We start from the raw sequence: 17,537 nt of genomic DNA, 5'->3' as shown, positions 1-17,537 counted from the left end.
AACAAGCCAAAACTCCCATCACCATTTCCTACATTTTCTTATGCTTTTAAAATCCTCCCTTTCCTATCAATCCTCCAAAGATAGTTTACTTTTCTTGTAACCATTCCCTCCTGAACACTACCCTCTCTTCACTTATCTTATCCTTGAGTATTTCCTTGCTGAATTTAACCTATTTCTACCCAAAACTCTGTCTCTGTGTATATTTGATTAATCTTCCTTCATGTAATTCAGTTTTAAGACATTAGATGTCTGCTCTCCCTAACCCTTTTTCTCCATTTGTATAATCTTTTTCTAGCACAACCCCATTTATGCAAAATAAGTTCTTCTCTCTTCTTTATTTCTTCCATAGTGCATTCCTTTTCTCTCAAAAAAAACCCAAAAAAAACAACAAAACACAACAAACTCTCACCCAAGCTTTAAATTTATCTTAAGCAACTCTTTCTGTGACTCCTGAAAACAGTAGGATTCTGAAGAGACACTTGTCTATTATCTCTAATCAGAATCTAAATACTTCATCATTGTTTAAATCTTTCCAGTTCAAATATATTTATTTACTTTCCTTAGTTTGTCTTGACTCCTTTGTTTGCATTTCAAAGTTTCTATATTCAGCTGAGCTCAAACTGCCTTCCTTGGTGCAACCTTTCCACTACCTACTGTCTATTTGTGCAGTTCTGGACTGGATGGAGCTTATTTGTCCCTCCCTCCTCAACCACCTCCTCCTCCTCTTCTTTAACACTGGCCTTGGGTACTTTTCAGAAATTTGCTGGATTTTATGTGGGAGAGATAGAAATCAGCTTCTATCAACCTATCATGTTACTAACTTAACTGAAGATGAGTTCCCTTTCTAGATATTTTTAAACCATAACTTTTGCAGTTTACAGGCTCTTTTGTCTTCATTTCTAAAATAAAAGCAACAATACCCTTTGACCCAAAAAGATCATAAAAATGGCAAAAGGACCCACATGTACAAAAATATTCATAGGAGCTCTTTTTGTGGTGGCCACAAATTGGAAATTGAGGGGATGCCCATCAACTGGGGAATGGCTGAACAAGCTGTGGTATATGAATGTAATGGAATACCATTGTGCTATAAGAAATGATGAGCAGGTGGACTTTAGAAAAACCTGGAAAGACTTACATGAACTGACGCTAATTGAAATTAACAGAACCAGGAAAACGTTGTACATGGTAACAGCCAAATTGTGTGATGACTGACGGATAGACTTGGCTCTTCTCAGAAATGCAAGGATCTAAGACAACTCCAAAAGACTCATGATGGAAAACGCTATCCACACCCAGAGAAAGAACATCTATGGAGTCTAAATGCAGATGGACGCATACTATTTGCTCTCCTCTTCCTTTGTTGTTTTGTTCTACTACTTTATTCTTTTGGTTCCTCCCATTAGTTCTAATTCTTCTTTATATCATGACTAATGGGAAAACATGCTTAATATGAATGTATAAGTAAAGCCTATACCAGATTGCATGCCGTCTTGGAGAGGGGAGAAGAAAGGGAGGGGGACTCTGCTTGAGTCAAAACTGATCATCATATTGATCTAAGTTCTGATATCTTTTTGGCTGTTTTCCTTTACATTAATGTCATCATAAACACTTGTTTCTGGGCCAGTACTTGAAGCTTTTCCAGCTTGGTGTAAGCCTACTTAAAACTAAAAGGGAAATAGGAAGGAGAAAGAAGTAGAGAGATTCATACTTCAGAAACCATGAATTTCTTTGGTGTAATTCAGGTTTCAATACTACCACACTTCAATAAACAATATTAGGAGTTGTTATGGTTAATAATAATAGTAATAGCTAGCTTAAAGTCTGCAAAACACTTTACAAACATTAATCTCATTTTATTCTCACAGCAACCCTGAGTATTATTGTCCCTATTTTATAGATGTGGAGACTGAGCCAGACAGAAGTTAAAAGTCTAAAACACTTGCCTAGGATCACATAGCTAGTACGTGCTGAATTTGAATTCAGGTCCCACACTCTCATCCACTGCACCATATTGCTGCTTTATCATCTGATGCCCCATAATCTGGGGATGTTTCCAGATTTATCCATAAAGCCATTTTAGGTTGGTTCAGGACATATCAGAGTTTGTACTCCACACGTGTTTTTTTTTTTTAATTTTTAGGCAATTGGGGTTAAGTGACTTGCCCAGGGTCACACAGCTAGTAAGTTTCAAGTGTTTGGTCTGAGGCCAGATTTGAACTCAGGTCCTCCTAACTTCAAGGCTGGTGTTCTATCCACTGCGCCACCTAGCTGCCCCTCATAGACCTAGTTCTTGAGAATCCTGCAGCCGCTTTCATGCCTTGAAACATCAGAGTAGAATTTTGATGTTAGGTATCATAGCACAGTGGAAAAAAACCACTAGATTTGGTATTAGAGAAACTTGGTTCAGGTCCCACCTCTAGCACTACTACCTATGTGAGCTTGAACAATTCATTTAGCATCTCTGGGCCTTAGTTTCCTCATCTATAAAATGAGAATGTTAGACTACATGGCTTCTTAATCTTTGACCCTATAATCCTCTAACTATCCCCACAATTCTTTAATACCATGTAGGTATTCAAATATAGATACTGAGCACATAAAGATATTACTAAAAGCTTAACAACTTATATAAAGAGTTTGCTACATGGACGGTGGTTTATGAATACATCTATTACACAGGATTTCTCCAAGAAAATTTACTGCTTGAACTTCATAAAACAACATTCCTGATGATAACAGTAACAATGCCTTCTTTTTTATAGTACTGGCTCCCCCCTTCTCCCTTCTGTCTCTTTTGATCTTGAGAACAACCTTTTGAGGGAGGTAGGATAGTTGGAAACATTCACAGAGAGGTTAATATAGTAATATCTGTATTTGGTTAGGTCCATTTTCAGGAATTAAATGTGATTGTGCCTTAATTTTTATGGTAAATTGCCTAGTTTTAAAAGTTGAATATTTTCTCCAGTGAAGTAGATATTTCAATATCAATCACATTCTCTCCATTCACTCACAACATGACCACTCTAGTTAAGACCCTGAATCATTTCCCACTTGAATTACTACAACAGCCTCTTTATTGATTTCCCTGCCTCAAGTCTCTCCTGTGTCAAACTGATAAAGCACAAGTTTGACCGCCACTCCCCTGCTCAAAAAATTCCAGGATAGGGGCAGCTAGGTATCACAGTAGATAGAGCACCAGCCCTGAAGTCAGGAGGACCTGAGTTCAAATCCAGCCTCAGACCAAACACTTGACACTTACTAGCTGTGTGACCCTGGGCAAGTCACTTAACCCCAATTGTCTTTAAAAAAATTCCAGGATAAAATATAAACTCTTTTTTGACATTTAAAACTCTTCACAATCTGGCTTCAGCAGCCCCACCTTTCCAGTTTATTGTATATTACTTTCCTTCACACACTCCTATCCATCCAAACTGGTCTACTTAACGGTCCTTGTATCCGATATTTATCTCATGTCTCCCTTTACCAATGCTCCAAACCCACTCCTCTCTCATTCCTAACTCTTAAAATTCCTAGCTTTCTTCAAGGTTCAATTGAGGTACCAATCAGGAAACATTTATTAAGCACTAAAATATAATTTTATAAATACAAATACTCCAAGTACACACTCAAAAAAAGCTATGAAGTCCTCTACTGAATTTCTTCTTCTTCAGGCTAAACATGACTAGTTCCTTCAATCTATCCTCACATGACAAAGTGTCCAGGCCCCTCACCATCCTGTTTCCCTTCCTCAGGAAGCTCTCTACTTTATCAATGACATTCCTAATCTTCAGTGCCCAGAACTGAATACAATACTCCTGATATGGTCTGACAAGGTCACGGTACAGTGGAACCATCCCCATCTTACTTTTGGAAACTACTTTTTCTTTTAATGCAGTTCAAGAGCACATTTGTGTTTTTGTTTTTGTCAATACATCACACTGCTATTACTGAATTTGTAATCCACAGGGCAGCTAGGTGCCACAGTAGACAGAGCTCCAGCCTTGGAGTCAGGAGGACCTGAGTTCAAACCCAGCCTCAGACACATAACACTCACTAGCTGTATGACCGTGTGCAAGTCACTTAATACCACTGCCTCGTCAAAAAAAAAAATTTGTAATCCACTAAAGTCTTTAAGGTGGTTAAGTGGATAGAGTGGCAGGCCTGGAGTTAGGAACTGATCTTCTCGAGTTCAAATTTGGCCTCAAACACTTAATACTTATGTGGCCCTGGGCAAGTCACTTAACCCTTTTTGCCTCTGTTTCCTCATCTGTAAAAAGAGCTGGAGAAAGAAAAGGCAAACCGCTCTAGCATCTTTGCCAACAAAACCCCAAATGGGGTCACAAAGAATCAGATGCAATTGGAAAAAGTCCTCACATCTTTAATATATCAATTGTCTTATGCTTCCCTCACCCTGCAACTGTGAAGTTGATTCTCTGAACTCATGTGTAAGACTTTACATTTATTTTTATTATATTCAGTCTACTGCTCTAACTGGTTAAGATCTTTTGGAATTCTGTTATTTAAGTGTGTTAGCTATCCCTTCTAGTTTTGTGTCATCTCCAAGTTTGATGGGCACACCATCTAGGCCTTTAACCTTTTTGTCAGCACAAGGTCAAGCCTAAGACACTCCAATGGAAACATGTAAACCTACCATGGAACCATTAATAATTACTCTGAGTCTGACCATTTAACCAGTTATGAATCCATACAACTGTTACCATCTAGTCCGGTAAGAAAAATTTTAGGCAAATGTCCCTTTCACATATGTATATTTATTTATAAATTTATATAATACAATATCATATTGATAATTATATGTTATAAAACTTACACAAAAATACATTTTAAAGGATGAGATAAAGATGTAGTATGTTATCCCCACCACAATAGGGAAAAATGAGAGTTTATTGGGTAGAGGAATGACTTAATCAAACCTGTGCTTTAGAAATATTACTTTGGTAGCTACGTAGAAGATGACTTAGAATAAGGAGAGATTTTAAATCAGGAAGACCAATTAGGAGGTTAAAGAGTCCAGGTAAGAGGTGATGAAGGACTGAACTATAACGGTGGCTGGTGGCTGTTTGAGTGGACAAAAGGATGGATGCGAGAGATCTTGTAGACAAAGAAACAATGATGTTTGTCAACTAATATATGCATTGAAGAACAATGACGTGTCAAGAATGACCCTGTCTTAGGGGCAGTTAGGTGGCGCAGTGGATAGAGCACTGGCCCTGAAGTCAGGAGGACCTGAGTTCAAATCTGGCCTCAGACCAAACACTTGACACTTACTAGCTGTGTGACCCTGGGCAAGTCACTTAACTCCAATTCCCCTCCCCCCTCCCAAGAAAAGAATGATCTTGTTTTGAAGTTGAACGAGGCTGAGAACCCAGGAGACCAAAAGGATTGGTGGTGTCCTCTGCAGAAATAGGGAAGTTCTAAAAAAGTGTGGATATGAGGGAAAAGATCATGCAATGAGATTTGTGATATCATAACACATTCATGCCTGTTTATCCTGTGAAACTTATTCTGTCCCACCAAAAATAAAGGCGAATAGCTGAGGAGGAACACAGGGTTCTCAGTCACCAGTTACTACCCGGGAGTATACAGCCAGGCTGCAGAGTGGTGTGAGCCAGAGATTATCTGGGAAGCAAGGTATTTGGGAGGAGGGGAGTTATTCTTGGGTAGATGCTGGGAGTACCAGGGCTGAGACCGGATTATAACTACCCTGAGGAATCAATTCCCAGAGTTGCCAGGGAAGGCCAGTAATGGGAAAGTGAGAAATAAGGGAATGCTGAACAATAATAGGTGAAGGGGGTGGGTATAGTTGTGTTGGAGACAACTCCATATTTAACTGTTAGAGGAAAATGTGGAATGAGACTCATCTTCTCAACTTCCTGGTTAGCTGATCACATACTTTTCAGTCACGCCACATCCAGCTAGGAGTACAAAGTTGCTACTTTGGAGATCATTGTCTTTGTTGTTATTGTTTAGTTGTGCCCCACTCTTTGTGACCCCATATGAGATTTTTTGGGCAAAGATATTGTAGAGGTTTGCTATTTCCCTATCCAGGGAATTAAGGCAAACAGGGGTTAGTAACTTGCCCAGGGTCACACAGCTAGTGAGTTTGAGGTCGTATTTGAACTCAGGTCTTCCTGACCACAGGCCCTGAGCTCTGTCCACTGAGACACCCAGCATCAACTAATCAGTAAGATGGTCAAATCAGCATTTATGAAGTACCAGCCCTGGAGATACAAAGAAAGACAAAATAGCCCCTGTCCTCAAGGAGCTTATACTGTACTGAGAGACACGTAAACAGGACATGCATAAACAGAAGACGAGCTTAATTAGGGACTAGGAAAGGCTTCCTGCGAAAAGTTGCCTCTGGGCTGAGTCAGAAAGGAAGTCAGAGATCCTGAGAAAGAGAGCAGAAGAGGAAAACTACTTAAGGCATGAGGGACCATGACTAGAAAGTCACAGGAGAAGGAAAAGCTGAGGGTGAGGAATATCAAGTAGGCCAGTATAGCTGGATGATAGTATGTGAAGATGGAATAAAGTGCAACAAGTCTGGAATGGCTGGAAGGGGTACAAGTTGCGAAGACTTTTAAATGACAAAGAACTTTATATGTTTGGTCCCGGAGTTAATAGAGAACCAAACACTGGAGACAATGTCAGACCCGATCTTTAGAAAAATGACTTTGGTACCTGCATAGTAAAAGGGTTGGAGAGGGTAGAGATTTGAAGGAGAACAATTAGAAGTCTATTTCAATAGTCCATGTTCCTCCATTTTTTCCACAAGAATAGCAAAATATACTTTATCAAATCCTTTGCTTAAATCTACGTAAAATGTTTCTACAGAATTCTTCTGTTCCATTAATTTGTTAACCCTTTCATAAAAAAGGAATAAGGTTAAGTCTCAAATGGCCTATTTATTTAAAGGCCATGTTGGCTCTCTGCAACCATCACCTCTCTTTCCTGGTGTTCACTAACCATTTCTAATGATATGTTTTATAATTTTCCCAGGAAATGCAATCAAGCTCACTGATCAATAGCCTGCAGACTGTTTTCATCCCATTTTTGAAAACTGGGACACTGCCCTTCTCTAGTCCAAAACACCTCTCTCATTTTTAGTGATCTTTCAAGTATCACAGGCAGTACCTTGGTCTTTATACATTAATTCCTTCGTTGCCCAAGGATGTATCTCATTTGAGGCAAGTGATCTGACTTATCAAGGATGACCAGAAAAATCTCTATATCCTTACTTATTTTTGGGTATCAACAATATGGAAGTCCTCTGTTATTTCCAGTGCAAAGGACATTCTCCTTGGCAAAAAAAAAACAAACAAAAAACAAACAAAAAAAAAACCACAAGGGGCAGTTAGATGGTGCAGTGAATACAGCACCAGCCCTGAAGTCAGGAGGACCTGAGTTCAAATCCGGCCTCAGACCAAGCATTTGACACTTATTAGCTGTGTGACCCCAGGCAAGTCAACAATGCCTAAATGCCAACTTCCTAAAAAAACACCCCCAAAAACAAACAAAAAAACCCTAAGAAGCTCTGCCTTTTCTCTGTTGTCAGTTAACAGCATCCTATCTACCCAAAAATGTGGTCCTAAGACTTCTTTGATACTCTTCTTTGCCCATACAGGCTTTTTTTTGGGTGGGTGGGGGGATTTTATTAATTTTCTTTATCTAAATTTTAGGGTTTTTTCCCCAATTATCAAGAATTTCTCCTCCTCCCACTCCCCCCAAACTCAAACAAAAACAAACCCTTATAACAAGTATAGTCAAGCAAAACAAATTCCCATGTTAGCCAAATCCAAAAATGTGTGCCTCAATCTGCATATTAGTTTATCACCTGTCAGGAGGTAGGTAGCATTTTTCATCATCAGTCCTGTGGAATCATGACTAATCAATAAGTTGATCAGAGTTCTTCAATCTTCCCAAACTGCTTGTTTTTCACAATGCTGACGTAATAGTATAAATTGCCTTCCTGGTTCTGTTCTTTTCACTCAACATCATACAATTCTTCTGAAGTTTATCAGAAACTATACCTTCCCTTTCCTACTACACAATAATATTCCATTACCCTACACATACCAATCAAATGACGGGCACTCCCTTACTTTCCAGGTCCTTGACAGCAAAAGGTGCTGCTATAAATATTTCTGCACATACAAGACCTTTCTCTTTTTCTTTGATCTCCTTGACGTATAAGACCTAGTTGTAAGTATTGCTGGGTCAAAACTATGCATAATTAAGTAACTTTCTGAGCATAGCTCCAAATTGCTTTTCTGAATGGCAAGCCCAATTCACAACTCCAACAATGCATCAATGGTGCCTGTTTTCCCAGCTCCTCCACACTTTGTCATTTTTCATTTTTTTTTCCCAAGCAACTTTGCCAATCTGATGGATGTGAAAAGGAACTGCAGATTTGCTTCAATTTGCATTTCCCTAATTATTAGTTATTTGGGAGCGGTTTTGCCCAATTGGCAAAAGATAGCCTGGAATTTCCTCCCTCGAGAATGGCCTGTTTGTATCCTTTGACCATTTACCAATTGAGAAATCCCAAACAGCTTTACCAAAACAAAACAAAACAAACAAAAACCCAAAAACAAACAAACAAAAAAAAAACCAAAACTTTGTGGCCAGAACATCAATCACCAGACAAAGCTCATTCTGAGCTTTAGTAATATTGATCCTACTTTAATGGAACATACCATGCTCATCTGTTAATCACCTGCACCCTTGCTTCTATCTTCTGTACAAATATTTTTAAAACTTGGTTGCTAAGTTCCCTGTGCATCTATACTGCTCTTGTCAAACAAATCCACTTTCATCTTCAGAATTTTACCCAAGTTTCCCAATCCCTTCTGACCTGATTTCCCTTATAAATTTTTAGTCCACAGCATCTTACTTATTCTTACTCTGAACCTGCTGAAATCTCCTCTTCTAAAATCTAGGTTGCATTTTCCCAGGCTTCCCATTCCTTCTCTGTCACAAACTCTAGAAAAAGTACTCAATTACCCACAAGATTTCCATCATCATCATAGTATACAACGCTACCTCCTCCCTCCTTTTACCTATTCTGTTTCTTCAGAATAAAGTATCCAGAGCCACATTCCAGTCATGGGTTTCATTCTACCAATTTGACTCTTTGCATGAGGACCTTTAATTCCTCTTGCTTTGGGCACCTGAGGCCATGGATTTTTCTCTTCTATAAACTTCTTGCTGTCTCAATGCTCCTTCTTACACTGTAGCTACTCTCTCTGTTATCTAGATTTATGGATATATGCAGAGTTTTCTTTCTCCCCATCCTTTTCACTTACAGCCTTTTACTTCCAGTGGGCCATGGCCTCCACATTTGCGGCCTTCTGCTATATGCTGGCTGGCACTGCTGCTCACTACCAAGCTCTTTGCCATCTGACACATTATAGCATTTAATGAAATGAAGACTGATTATAAGAATCCTATAAACCATTGTCATATACTCAATCCTCTTGTGCTTCCAAATATCTCATCCACACTTTCTTCTGTGTCATGTTTCTCTGTGCAGCTGAGTGGCTTACACTGGGTCTCAATATGTCATTCTTGGCATATCATATTTGGAGGTATATTGGTAGACCAGTGATGAATGGACCAGGACTCCATGATCCTATAATCATCATGAATGCAGACATTGTCATACTGTCAGAAAGCAGGATGACGCAAATCAATTAGGCTTTTACCTACTACGATTTTTTTTTTACTACCTATATGGCATGATTTATGTTTTGGTGAGCTCTTAAGATGATATACAACAGACTCAGTCCAGTTAAGTGCGTGCAAATGCCACAAAGCGAAAGGACTCTATCAAACAATAACCCATTTCCAAGATTAGCTTATGGAACATGATCAGTTACTTATAAAAAAAGACTACTTATTTTTAAAATATTTCCATGTTTTTGATTTGTAGAAAGATTGTTTTCATATGTTATGTTTAGACCAAGAAATTAAATGGAATTACATATAAACAAGTTTAAAATTATTACCTCTGGTATTGACAGGCTTGAACTTGTTCTCTCTAGGAACAGCCATAATTTTCTGAATAACTGTATTAATTACTGACTGTCCTTAGTCCACTAGAAGTTTTTGTTTACAAGCGCTTGTAGTAGCTTATTTTGGTTTTACTGAAATACTGATTATAAACTAGTTGTAGAGATCAAGTGCTTTTAAAGGACAGAAAACTTTGCAAATGTGACCTTGTGGGAGGCCTCATAGGTTTCTTCATATATCATGCGGAAAATTACATGGATATATTTGCAGACATAAGGATGGTGGGATTTTTTTCTTAACATTTGAATATTAGCTCTATATATTGCATTCCCATAATAGCTCCATAAAATTCATATATTTTAATTCTTAAGCATAAGTGAATCTATTAAGATAAACTAAATTATCTTGGAATGCATTTAAAGTTATTTTAAATGTTTTCATTTGTAGCAGTCACTTAGTAAGAAATTAGGTATTCTAATTATTGTTATAACCTAGTGATAAAAGATATTCTTAAAGACTTCTAAGTTATACCTTAAATGTTCAGAACAGAAAATGAGAGAGAACATTGTGTTACTACCCTACTATTCCTTAGTGCAATACAATAAAAGCCTAAAATTTTAAAAAAAATTTTGAAGCCTTTTTATTTAGACCTTATTTCAAACACGGTTATCTTTCTAAATTGAATATTCTGAAGAGGGAGCAACTCTTTGACTCCCAAAGAATGATGTCTATAGATGAGTAGCTGTTGTTAAATAAAAGCTCACTGAATTATAAGACTTATAAGAAAAGTTATGTTAGTTTGTGACTCCCAGCTAAGGGGAACTGAGGCATTATTTGTCAAATCGACAACAAAAATAGACAATCTTTCTAAAGCACCTAGAACATGAGAGATACTCTCCTAAGATCTGTTAAACTAGATGATAATTGTTCACTTTTATTAATTCATGTAGAAATAAATGAAATGGCTGGGGAAAAAAAAGAACTCAGAATTGTTAAAGATTATGAAGTCTTGATCAAGAAACAAGAGCTTAAAGGATCTAAGACAACTCCAAAAGACTAATGATGGAAAATGCTATCCATATGCAGAAAAAGAACCATGGAGTTTGAATACAGATCGAAGCATACTATCTGTTCTCTCTTTTTTTGTTGTTTCTTCTTTCCTGTGGTTTCCCCCATTGGTTCTAATCCTTCTTTACAACATGATTAATGTAAAAATATGTTTAATATGAATGTACATGTAGAGCCTATCAGATTGCACGGCATCTTGCGGAGACGGAGAAAATTTAGAACCCAAAATCTTATGAAAGTGAATGTTGAAAATTAAATATAAATAAATTTAAAATTATTTTAAATGAATATTTTTAAAGTTTATTATAGTTTTAATTTCTAATATGGTAAATATTGATAGATGTAACCTACACAAATAAACTCTCTTTGGGACCCTCAATAATATTTAAGAGTATAAAGAAGTCTAAGATCAAAAAGTTTAAGAAATGCTTCCATTGAGAGTAGCTAAAATGTGGGAATCATTAATGTATACAATGACTATGTAGTGTAAATCAGTGGTGTCAAACTAAAATGAAAATGGCCCTCTGGGCTCCATGTTGACTTGGGCTTCTGGGTAAGATGGCTGCGTGAAAGGAGCAGAGGAGCCCAACTCTTCCACTTTTACTGACCCAGAGAACAGTTAATTCAGTAATTATGGTAATGTTTAAGATAACTGACTAATAAAAACAAAAAAATTCACCTTTTCCAAGTATTCCTCAAACAGATGTTCCAGGCTGTTGTGGCTGCTTTTCCCATTTATACATCTTAACAAATTGTAGTTAACAGTAGTCTCCTTAAAGGAAAAGAAGCTGCTTTTGCTTCTAAAGCTAGTAAAAACTATGTAAAATCCAGGGGAACTCTTGCTAACAAAACACTTTCTATCAATGCAAATCAGCAAATCCTCTGCAACTTCACAAAGTTTAAGAGCTGCTGGGGCACCAAGAAGTTCTTTCCTCACAAAGAAATAAGACAGTGTCAGAGGTGGCTCATGAACCCAGGTTGCTAACACTCAGGGCAAGCTTTCTATTCACTCTGCCATGTTATCTGTGTCGTCCATACTAGAACACAAATTATTTTTAAAAGGCTAAAGTCCACAAGCCTTTAAAAAATTATACACATACACAAGCAGGTAAGTTAGTCAACCAGCATCTAGTAAGCACCTACCTCTGCTTGACACTGTGTTAAGTGTGTGGTGGTTCATTCTATCACCTTTTAACAAATACTCAGGAGTGATATAGCAAGGCACTAAACAGGAAAGTTGATACATCATGGTTTGAATAATTTAAAAAATACACATATCCAAATTTAATGAGGATCCAGCACACGCCAAGTACTATGTTTGATGCTATGAGAAATACAGTAGTCAATTGTTTTCATTGAAGTTAGGCTAGAGCACTAAGTGCACGACATACAGATGCTCATAGTTCAAAATTATACATAAGTACACAAGAACAGGACAATGACTTCTCATGTGCAGATAGTCTCATCAGGGAAAATGACTTGGATAAAGGCATAGATGACATGCTTACCAAATTTCTGATGCAACATATCTGAAAAGCAATCATCTAATTTAAGACGTCCAGTGAAGGGCAACCCATTACCTTCTGAGGCATAAATCTTCCAATTGTTTTTCCTTGCCTCTAACCTAAATTTGCCCCTTTTCAGCATTTACCTGTTACTCCTAGTTCTGAAGGCCCTTCACACTACCTCTATCTAATCTTATCTCACACTTCTTAAAACACCCCAAACCAAGGCATTTCTACTTATCTCTCAAGGCCCAAATAAAATGTCATCCAACTGGGATAAAATTTTCTCTTACATGATCTAATAGTAATTTTATAATTTTCTCACATTTTAATTTATATTTATCTGGCTACAATCTTATTTCCAACTCACAAGATCCCTGAGGGGAAGAAGCGTCTCTTATTTATCTATTTTCATTCTCTTGTGCCCAGAACTATATATTCCATACCACAGCATTTAATTATATTTAAAAATTTTGACATTTCCCATTTTGTAGGCAAAATATTATTTCTACGTAAATTACAAAGGTGGCAATGGATGCCCCAAGAGTACTTCATTTTAGGAATTACAATCTCACACCCATCAGACTGGCTAAAATGACAGAAAAGAAAAATGACAAAATTTTTGAGGAGATGTAGGAAAATTGGAATACTAATGCACTGTTGGTAGAGCTATGAACCATTCTGGAAAGCAATCAGGAACTATGCCCAAAGGGCTATAAAACTGTGCACTCCCTCTGACCCAGCAACACTACTACCAGGTCTACACCCCAAAGAGATCAAAGAAAAGGAAAAGGACTTATACATACAAAAATACTCTAGAGTGGTGTGTGTGTGTGTGTGTGTGTGTGTGTGTGTGTATGTGTGCGCTGGGAAAGAATTGGAAACTGAGGAGGTATTCATCAAATGGGGAATGGCTGAACAAGTTATAATAGATGAATGTAGTGGAATACTATTAGGTTGTAAGAAACAATGATGGGGATGGTTTCAGAAAAAAAAAACAGGGAAGATTATATGAACTGACACAAAGTGAAGTGGGCAGAACCAGGAAAACAATTTACACAGTAACAGCAATATCATAAAGATAATCAACTGTGAAAGACTTGGTAACTCTGTCAACACAATGACCCTTCACAGTTCCAAAGGACTTGTGCTAAAAAAAAATGCTATCCATCTCCAGATAGAGAACTTATCGGCTCAGAGTACAGATTGAAGCATTTTTTTCTTTTTTCTTTTGTTTCTTTTCCAGAACATGGGTAATGCCATGAATTCTCCAGAAAAAAAAAATCTGGAACTGAAGAAGGAAAAAAGGAAGGAAGGAAGGAGGAAAGGAAGGATGGTATAAATCATTGGTAACTTTGGAGACAGTAGTTTCAACTGAACGATTAGGTCACAAGAGAGTGAGAGGAAACAAAGTGGATGTAACTTTGCAACTGTAAACTGTAAACAGCTTTCTTAAAAAATTTAACCAAGTGGCAAAGAGTAAATTGAGAGGAGGTCCATCAACTGGGGAATGGCTGAGCAAGTTGTGGAATGTGAATGTAATGGAATACTATTGTGCTATAAGAAATGATGAACAGGCTGACTTCAGAAAAACCTAGAAAGACTTATATGGTTGATGCTGAGCGAAGTGAGCAGAACCAAGAGGACTTGTACACAATAACAGCCATGTTATACGATGACTAATATTGTTAAACTGAACCCTTCTCAGCATTACAAGGATCTAAGACATCTCCAGAGGCCTCGGATGGAAAATGCTGTCCACATCCAAAGAAAGAACTATGGAAGTCGAATCGCTATCACTTATTTTTACCTTCTGTTGAGTTTTGTTTCATCTTTCTGATGGTTCCTCCTATTGGTTTTAATTTTTACTTACAACTTCACTAATGTGAAAATATGCTTCATGGGTATGTAAATGTAAAGCCTATATCAGATTGTGCGCCGTCTTGGGGAGGGTGGGGGGGAGGAAGGGGGAGAAAAATTTTCAACTCAAAAGCATATGGAAACCAAGAAAGGGAGGAGGCACATAAGATGATAGCTAGTGGGGATGGATAGAGCAAGTGAGGGCTTTTTTTTTAAGGACGGATAGACAGGGGCATGTTTGAAGCAATTAGTAGACAGGCAAAGATTAAAGATAAGTTAGAGAGAAATCTGCAGGAGAAAATGGGATGGAATGGGATTATGTGTGCAGGTAGAAGAGTCTGCCTTAGCAAGGAGAAAGACCATTTCTTCATGGGAGATGGGAATGGGGAAGATATCAGAGTGTTAATGAAAAGGAAAGAAGAGGGAGCTCTAGGTGAATGGCTTCATTTTTTTTTTCAGTGAAATATGAGGCAAGGTTCTCTGCTCTGCTGAGAGAATGAGTAAGGAGGGCCATGGGTGAGGGTCTAAGAAGGGAAGAAAAGGTTTGGAAAAGGCATTGGTGAATAAAATATTGAATACATTAAGGAGACAAGAAACGATCTGCCTTGCTGTAGTGAGGATGTGGTTGAGATTATATACCATTAATTTGTAGTAAACCCCGTGAGCAGGGTGTTTCAGATTTTCTCCAGCTTTGTTCAACAGTAGTGAATAGGAATGAATAGAGGACAGTGGTAATAATCCTAGGCTGAGGCTTAGAAGGACAAGACTTACAAGCCTTTTTATATATTTTATATATTTTTAAATATATTTTCTATATATTTTTTTATTTTTTTTACATATTTTCTATAAATGCCTCAAGGCTGAATGCTTAATTAAAAGTTAAGATGACCCATTCTTTTAACTGCAATTTAAACATTAATACCATACCATTTTTTTACACTTGGCTCCTTTCACCCAAACCTCAAGACCTTTAAACCAAAAGAATGAAATAAACTATTTTCAACAAGCCAAGGCAGACAATACCAAATATAATTTACGCAGGTTATTGGAGACATGTCATCTTGATGGCTCAAATCGCTCTCTACAAGGAGAATCAAATAACAGAAACAGAACTGGCATAATAAATTCAAGAAGTGAAATTTGAATAGTCAAAGGTGTTGTTTTTAATTCTGTAATTTTCATAGCCATTTTATTTTAATTTTATTTTTACTGATAGCCTCATTTCTAAATATATCCCTTCGGCCCTCTCTTCCACCTCCAGGAAACCATCCCTTCGTATAACAAAGAATTTTTTTTTAAAGGAAGGTTGAGGGGAAAAGCAGTTTGGCAAAAACAATAGATCAACCAAGATTGACAGTATATACAATATTCCACACTCTCAGTCTCTCACCTCTGCTTTAATTCAACTGTTCCACGGGTTCTAACCAAGAAGTTATTTGCATTCATTTCCCTTTTTTTTTTCTGGCTGCTCTTCTTTCCACTTACATTTTTGTAGTCACTGTACATATTGTTTTCTTGGTTGTGCTTATTTGACTTTGCAACCCATCACTCTAAGTCCTCTCATGCTTGTCTGAATTTTCCATATTTATAATTTCTTACACACAATTCCATTTGTATACAATAATTTGGCTGTTCCCTAGCTAATTGACAGCTATCTACTTTGTTTCTGGTTCTTTCTGACCACAAAAAGTGCTGATATGGCTATTGTGGCCTTCTACCATTATCTCTTCCTCCTGTCTCCACACAATGAAGTGACCTTACTCTTTACCAGAGTTCTACCTACTAAAGCAATTTTATCCTATCTCTTCCAACAGACTGTACCCCTTGTCATCCCCCTTCTTTCACTATTTTCAATCTCTCCCTGTCTACTTACCGGCTTATTTCCTACTCCCTACAAATGTGCTCATGGCTCCCCTAATAGCCTGAAAAAATTCTCACTTGATCCTTCCATCCCTGGACTACCTTCCTAAATCTCTTCTGCTCTTTGTGGAGAAATTCCTCAAAAAGGCCATCTATAATAGGTGCTTCCACTTTCTCCTTTTTTTAACCTAATACAATCTGCTTCCAACCTTATCATTCCACCAAAATTGCTCTCTCCAAAGTTACTAGGAATCTCATAGTTGCCAAATCCAATGGCCTTTTTCCAATACTCATTCTCCTTGACCCCTCTGCAGCCTTTGACTGTGGATCATTCTCTGCCTTAATACTATCCTTTCTCTTAGACAACTCTCTCCTAACCTACATTTTCAAGAGTTTGAATAACCTATGTATTCCTGAAGACCTCACCTACTAATAGGACATTAATTTTATTAAAAGTGACAATTCAAGAAATATTCAAAGTCTGAGCACATGGTTTAAATCAATAAGGCAAGCAACAACACGTATGTGTGTGTACACACACACACACACACACACACACACACACACTCTATATGTCTTTTCTTCTGAAAATTACTGTATAACTCAAAAGTTAATGTATTCAGACACCATGCAGATATTACAAAATATATACTTGTGGGCTAAGGCAAGGCCCCTATGATAGAAATCAGGGAATAGGGAGTGTGACCAGAGGAGACTGAGGGGCCAGAACTGAGCCTCCATTGAATCAAAAGAAAAGTACAAATAATGAAGAGAGGCAAAAAGAACCATCAGGTAGTCAGCAGCTGTGGTTGGTGAGAGGAGCCTATAGTGTCTCTATACCCGTTCAACTCACCCACCCTTCCTATTTGAACTTACTATTCATTGTTTAATGTATGTAGATGTCTTCAAGCTATTTGATTCTACTATTCCAGGATACATATGATCATTAATTCTGATTTCTGTAGGCTGACAAGTACAGTTTGGGACTGAGAAGGAAAGCCAAACTCAAGGGAGAGATTTCTTAGTCATGCTGAGTAGTAAAGAGAGATTTTTGTGTGTTACCAGGTACTGAGCTAAGCACTGAGGATACAGAGAAAAATAATAAAATACTCCCTGCCCTCAAAGAATTTATAACTGAATGGGCAAAACAAAAAAATATGAATAAATATATTAAAAACATATACAACACAGTTTTAGGACAGGTACACT

General features: G+C 37.5%; 1 protein-coding gene and 1 pseudogene across 1 annotated transcript in view; one reads left to right on the top strand and one right to left on the bottom strand.

Annotated features, from left to right (window-relative positions):
- The window catches only part of GNA13 (G protein subunit alpha 13), a 63,103-nt gene that overhangs the window by 20,812 nt on the left and 24,754 nt on the right, over window positions 1-17,537 (bottom strand). The window lies entirely within an intron of this gene.
- On the top strand, window positions 9,352-9,847 carry LOC110218196 (protein cornichon homolog 1 pseudogene; annotated as a pseudogene).

This window comes from Phascolarctos cinereus, unplaced genomic scaffold (genome assembly GCF_003287225.1).
Source record: "Phascolarctos cinereus isolate Bilbo 61053 unplaced genomic scaffold, phaCin_HiC Scaffold_5;HRSCAF=322, whole genome shotgun sequence".
NCBI lineage: Eukaryota > Metazoa > Chordata > Mammalia > Diprotodontia > Phascolarctidae > Phascolarctos > Phascolarctos cinereus.
This window is presented reverse-complemented; position numbering and strand designations above follow the sequence as displayed.